General features: G+C 35.7%; 1 protein-coding gene across 5 annotated transcripts in view; it reads left to right on the top strand.

Annotated features, from left to right (window-relative positions):
• Positions 1-7,026, top strand: part of MAP2 (microtubule associated protein 2) — a 276,218-nt gene that overhangs the window by 131,816 nt on the left and 137,376 nt on the right. For all 5 annotated transcript variants that reach the window (XM_027122623.1, XM_027122604.1, XM_027122613.1 and 2 more), the window contains exon 2: positions 777-844. The gene's annotated coding sequence lies outside the window, so the exon portion shown is untranslated. The remainder of the gene's footprint in view (positions 1-776; positions 845-7,026) is intronic.

Below are 7,026 nucleotides of genomic sequence, written 5' to 3'. Positions count from 1 at the left end.
TGTGTGTGTGTGTGTGTGTGTGTGTGTGTGTGTGTGTGTGTGTGTGTCTGGCATTAACACAAAGGAGAACAGATGATGACATTCATAGGCTTATAGACTCGACTCCTGGGGACACACTTGGATGGAGGCAATTAAGATGCCTGTCAGGCATTTGATACCAGAAGCCCCTATGCAAACCTCTAAATCATATGCCAGGGCTACATCTTATTGTCAGTGAATGATGGCGGAACTGGGTGGCTTGTCATCATTCTCGAAAATTCTGAGGCTAGTGAGCTCTCTCACCCTCTCCCACTCGCCTTATTTTCCTTTTCGCCACTGCGGGGACTTTTTCTAATTTGCAGCTTCCCTTTCCCCGACACACACAGACAGGAGCTGGTGGCTTGCAGACTGCGTCTGTCTGGAACTAGAGAGCCTGAGCCAGCCCGCGGAGATAATGCTAGGGGAGAAGGATTCTGCAGCAGTTCTCAAAGGCTAGACTTGGGTGGTATCGCTGCATATGCTTTGGTAATGGTTTGGGTTTTCTTACATTTTATTTTGTTTTCTTTTTAATCCATTTTTCAAAGCATCTGCTATATGTGATCTCACAGTAAAATGCTTTTAAATTCCTTACTGGGCTTCCTAAAAATTCAAGTACTGCATTTTTTGTGCTACAGATCTCAAGACGTAGATTTATTATCTGGATATACGAATGCGTTTGCTTGCTGGTGAGTTACAGTTTTCAATATTTAGCTAATAAATCTATATATGAATTTTTTTCTTTTGTTTTGTTTCGGTAGGTTCTTCAGCTTGTTGTCTCTAACCGAGGAAACATTGATTGGAAACTACTCGTTCAGAAAAGTAAAAGGTACCACATGTTTTGTTTGGGTGTTTAAATGAGGGAAAATGAGGGAGGATTTGGAATGTTTTATTTAAATTAATCTCTCTATGGTTGGTCTTTTATCCTTAAGCCTACATTGATCATTGTCTATAGCATGTATGATTTGCTATGCCGAGAATGCCATTGTCCAAGGCTATTTTGATTCTAAGATGTCTAAAGAATTATGTTTTTTGTCTGTGCTGCAAGTTGTTAGCAAATATCAGTATTTCTGGCTTTTTTAGGGATTTTTATCACTGTAACAGCTTTAAAAAATATCCAAAATTCTCTCTTAATGAAAAATTAAATAATTTGAATTTAAGAGAAATGTGCTAAGTAATGATTTTATCTGAGGGAATCCTGCTAGTAAGTGATATTTTTTAAATGGCTAAATAAAATGGCTTGCCCTTCCCAGGTAGAATGAGCACTAGAGACGAAAGCCCAGGGATGACTCAGTATTGTTGGGTTTTGCGAATAAAATATTGTAACTTCTTCACTGATGCTTTAGTCTTCAGCACTGTATATATTTAAAGGTTGAAGTTGTTCGTTATTGAAAGAACCGATTTTACATATGCTTTATTTAGCATTGACAGCATAAGAAAGTAATCTTTCATCTTGCTGTGAAAGCAGTTGAATCATTGATCCTGGGCCTTATGCCTTATGTGAAAAATATTAATCTTCAAATTCAACATCAGGATATATATTGATCGGAGATGCCAATTATGGGATTGTTAATTCTTTATGATGATCTTTGACTTGAACATATGCTCATGTCAGTAAAACCAATATTTGTAATTTGCCTTTTAAAAAACAGAAGACATTTTCCACCTTGCTGAGAAGATCAATACATCTTTTAAGTCTTTCCTTGGCATTCACCTCGAGTATCAGTCCAAAATATTTTATGCAGTAAGGTTTGTTTTCTTAAATGTACTTAAAAAATGGCTAATGTTTAACAACTGATCTTGAAATACCAGAAGTATGCAAGTGTACACCTGTGAGTGTGAATATTTGTAGCAGTTGAAGGAGATGAACGCATTGTGCTTATTTAATTTTCTCCGCAATGTGTAATTATGAAAGCCTTAATTTATTCATTCCACAAGCACTTATTAAGAGCCTTGCTGCGGTGGGTAGTTATTGTGGGAGAGAAGGAAGGTGCAGATGCCACTGTCACCCCCCCCCTTCCAGAGTGTAGGCAGCGTCACATAATATTTTTGCACAGGAGAATGAATTCATTAAAATAAATCTGTGTGTTCTAAAAAAGGAAACTGCATTATTTCAGATATTGAACAAAATCTAATAGGCTAGTCTCAGAGATATGTGAAATAGGTTGTGTTTTTTTCCTCAGAAATTTCTCAGTGGAATCATGTATGAAATTTCCAAACAGGACTTACTATTCCTCTTGGATACTATAAAACCCTTAGGACCATTCTCTCTTTTTAGGTTTCACTCAGAGTAAGGGAAAACATTTCATATTTGGTTATATATATATATATATATATATATATATATATATATATATTTGGTATTTTACCATCTAACTAAATTTCTACAGGATATATTTCAGGTGAGAAACTGTTTGTTTCCTGATCTTCAGACTCATTTAGCAACTCACTATATTAATTTTGAACTTTGGGTTATTTACGTGAATTGGAAAAGGATGAAGCTGTTATTTAACCCCAAAAAAATGTATTCAGTATATTGTCAATAGGCATTAATCAGCTTTGTTACGATTTATCTGGGTATTAGAGAAGTGGCATATTACCTCATCAAAAGTTTCTTGATTCCTAGATTTTCTAGGACCATTTTAAAATTCATCTTGTGGTTTGTTAATAGATTTTGTGTAATAAATCAGGGTTTATTCAAATAGTCTGTTACATTGTCAAATCAAAATAGAATTTGGCTATTGGACTCTCAGAGAGTCAGGGACCTGTATCATGGTTTTTCTAATCAATATCATCTTGACATTAGTTAATTCCTTTACTGATTTTTTTCACTGAAATCTTCAGCATATAGAATAGTCCCTGGACAACAGCAGGAGTTCAGTAAATATTTATTTAATTATTTGATGGATAAATGACTTTGTCGATATTTCCCCCCATTACTTTTTTGTTCTTGTTTTTCATGAGATTACAGACTCTAAAACAGACATTTGGTCCATTTTTTTTCAGTTACCCCAAATATTCATTATATGTTTCTAATTAATCAAAATTAATTAGATAATTAATATCAGGTAGAAAATCAGGCAAACCACGTGCCAAAATTTCTTCAGGCTATATGCAAAAGGGTTTTTCTGGTCTTAGGTTAAGATGGAAAGAATTTTTGAAATGTCCCCTTTCACTTTCACCAGCTAAGGGAAAGACGCCAAACTGCAGTATGAGTTTTGCCTTATGGACGCTTCCTAAATACTACTCCCAGGCTTGGCATTGTTTACTGCTCTTCATGCCTTCAGCCAAAATTTTGCTGCAGCAGACGGGGCGGGGAGGCTGTTCTCTTTCTCTCTCAATGTAATACTAGGAATGATGTCATAATCTTCTTAAACGCTTCGTTGCTTATTATGGACTACTAAGTATGACATCATTTTATATATATATGCTTATATACATATATATAATCTGTAAGGAAACTTCTAGAATCATAATAGCTTTAGGGAATGCTATTCTTGTCATTTATTTTTATTAATAAAACTATAATTTTTGTTATTAACTATGTGCTAGATAATATCCTAACATACGTTACTACATTTTAACTCTCTCTACAATCCGGGGAGATGGGTATGGTCTCCATATTATGAATGAACTGAGATTCCAATTGGACAGTCAACGCAAGTCTGGCCCAAAGTCCTTCATATTAATCACAGAATACTACATTTTTTTCTAGTAGATTTTTTGGCTCATAATCATCATTTTAATGTTTTATTATGCACATGAAATATATGTTACTGAAATAAGGTTAAAACAGTATGCTTGTAGACTCTTGTTTATATATATATAAGGTAGGAGTGAATACATCTTCAAATACTTAACTGTAATGTTCAAGCTCTGGTATATTTTATATTTTAAATATATATTTTATATTTAACCTGAGGATTTTTATTCTTGAAAGAAGAATGTCAGAGATAAATTAGTTTTGAAATAAGTGGATTCATAAAATATCTCCTATGTCATTACAATGAAGTCATATTACTGAATTGCATCATCTATATAAGAAAATTAGCCAGAAAATTCAAGTGCTAAATAGTATAACTGATGCCATATCTTGCAAAGGCTTTTATTTTTTTTAATTGAAATCATGGCCGAAGTTTCATACGGCCAAAATGGATAAAGAAGCAGAAAACAGTGTGAAAATGCGCATGCGCCCTTAAAGTACAACTCACTAACCCAGAAGAACAACTGAGGGCACTAACAATTACACAAATATGTATTAGGATGGTCTAAGGGAGTAGAGGGAGTATATACAAGAGAACATCTTCTGAGCTCAGCTGGGTGCAGCAGATTAAAACCAGGAAGTAGCACCCAGGCTCATTGCAGGGCAGGATTACTAACAGTTGAGAAGACTCAACAGTGGAGGATGAGTCTTTTGAGGTGGAACTTAGGGATGAATAGAAATATTCAAGGGAGAGATAATGCCTGGAGGAGCTCTGAGAAGAACAAACGGCATTAGCAAAGGATCCAAAGGAAGTGAACATGCAAGAAAAGCATAGACTGATCCCATTTATATTCTGGAATGCAGGGCAAAAGAAGGGGATTCTTAGAAGATAAGGATGGAAATATACGTGAATACTGTTAGGTTGTACCATGCCTAATATTCCTAATATTAGGAATGCCTAATATTCTACCCTTTTTGAACTACAAAATGAAAATTTCATTCAGTTCAACCTAATACAGTGAAAGAGGACTGTAAATGCCAAGTTGAGGAGTTCTTTTCAGTATTCACTGAAAATCTATTGACTGTATTCTGGATAGGAGACCTCAATTACCTACACTGTGTTTTCACAAGACTTATTTTATAGCTCTGTATATGACAGGGTTGTGTGTGAGAGCATATTGAAGAAAGCATCACTTTGGAAGCTGTCATAGGATAATCCAGGAAAAAATAAAGGCTCAAACAGGGTGTTGACAGTGGGCATTAAAAAAGAGGTCACGAAAGTGAAAGTTGTTTCCGAACTCAAATTTATACCCTGAGAATAGCAACCTCTTGATTAGTAGGAGGGATGAAAAGCAGAAGAACTCAATGGTGACTCTAACATTTGAATTTGACAGCTGGAAAAATCAGGGGAGAAAGGTAGGTAAAAGTTGCTTGAGGAAAGAGCCCCCCTTTTATCTTTATCATATCCCTAGTCTCTAGCAGATAGCCTAGCACGTAGTAGACAGCCAATACATGCTGAATGAATGAGTGAGAGAGTGAATAAAATGAAGAGGCCAGTTTAGGCCATGATGGCTGGATGTGGGTGGACTGGTCTAATAGATTGCAGAACATGTAGATCCAAAGCTGAGAAGAGAAATTAGGGAAATAGGAAGTGGATGACATTATCAAGAAAGATGAGAAGAGGACCAGAGAGGAAATTCTTGTTAGCATTCACCTTTAGGATGCAGAATGAGGGATGGGTTGACAAAGTTCAAGGAAGATTTTTTTTTTTTTAAAGCAAAGAAAAAAGAAGATAGTTGAAGTAACAGAAAACAAGGCTAGAATGCAAATTCTCCAGAAAAATTGAAGAATGAGAATAAATAAAAGACTGCTGGATTTATTATTTATTTCAGTTATGTTTTCTGTTATGAAAACAATAAATCAACATTTTGTAAAGTTTATAAAATTAAGAAGAGTATAAGGAAGGAAATAGTAGCCATCCATAATTACACAATCCAGAGATTATGGTTAACATTTTTTAAACCTTTTAGCTTGTTTCTTTTCCTCTATTGCATTTAAATTTACATAATCAGGATCAGAACCATACAATTTGAATTCTGCCTTTTTTTCCACTCATCTCTTACAGCATTTTGCCACCTGCATAATGTTCTGTCATGTAGACGTTGGACATGTTTATTCCCCATTGTTCCTAATTTTTCACTGTCATCACAATAGTGCAATGGGATACTTCGTTATGTCACTCTTACATGATATTTCAAGTGATTTCCAATAGATATTTCCTAACAACAGAATCACTGTATTCTCTATTGTCAAGTTCCTGGTCAGATATAATTTGCTGGTTTCAAAATTAGCCTCAGCTTTCCTCCAAGAAAGAGAATCTAAAATTACTTTAGCACCTGCCATGTGCCAGCCTCTGGCACTTTAATTATCACAGTGACTCCAATGTAGATTCTTATATCTCCACTTAAAAAATGAAGGACCAGGGACTGAGAGAATTGCACAAGTTTTAGGACCAGTTTTGAATCTGGGTCTGACTCAAACCAATCAAACTGTGGGGACAGAAACAAGACCTCGAGAAGTAAATAAGTAAATAAGGATATGAAAATAATAGGAAACATTCTTAAGAAGGCCAGGGTTCTCAGGAAAGAGAATATGTAAGGCAAGGAGGGCGGTGACTTCCCCTTCTCTTACTAACACTGAGAGTCCTAAACTGAAGGGGAGGGGGTCGGGGGGTGTGCTATGTATGGAAGCAGAAGAAGGACACACTTAAAGAGCAAGGTCCTAATGGAAGGGAGATAAAGAGCACAGACAGGGATTTGGGCTTGGCAAGCAAAATTCATCTTCCCTACAGATAAAAGTGAAAGAAAAGAGAGTGAGATTGTCTAGTGGTAAAGATATGGGGACCTTAACATATCATCCAGACTTAATCTCAGACTGGAGGAAAATTCACTTATTCATTCAGTGAATATTTCTTTAACACCAATTCCATGCCCTTTTCCTTCCCTAATGGAACTTTCTTTCTAGTGAGGAGAAATAATCAGTGGGTAAACAAAATTAAAAGATTCCTGAGTCAGCTATGCAGAGAATTGGTGATAAGGTATAAGATAAGCGTCTCAAACTTTACAGCAGAGATGAATCAACTGGGGATCTTATTAAAATGAAGATTTGGAATCAGTGGGTCTGAGGAGGGGCCTGAGATTCTATATTTTAACAAACTCCCAGGTGATGTTGTTGCTTTTGGACCATGGACCATGCTTTGATTAGCAAGAAGTTAGAAGGCAAATTTCCAGACCAAAAAAAAAAAAAAA

The sequence above is a fragment of the Aethalodelphis obliquidens genome, unplaced genomic scaffold (assembly GCF_003676395.1).
Source record: "Aethalodelphis obliquidens isolate GAN/ISIS:26980383/991018 unplaced genomic scaffold, ASM367639v1 scaffold2, whole genome shotgun sequence".
Taxonomy (NCBI): domain Eukaryota; kingdom Metazoa; phylum Chordata; class Mammalia; order Artiodactyla; family Delphinidae; genus Aethalodelphis; species Aethalodelphis obliquidens.
This window is presented reverse-complemented; position numbering and strand designations above follow the sequence as displayed.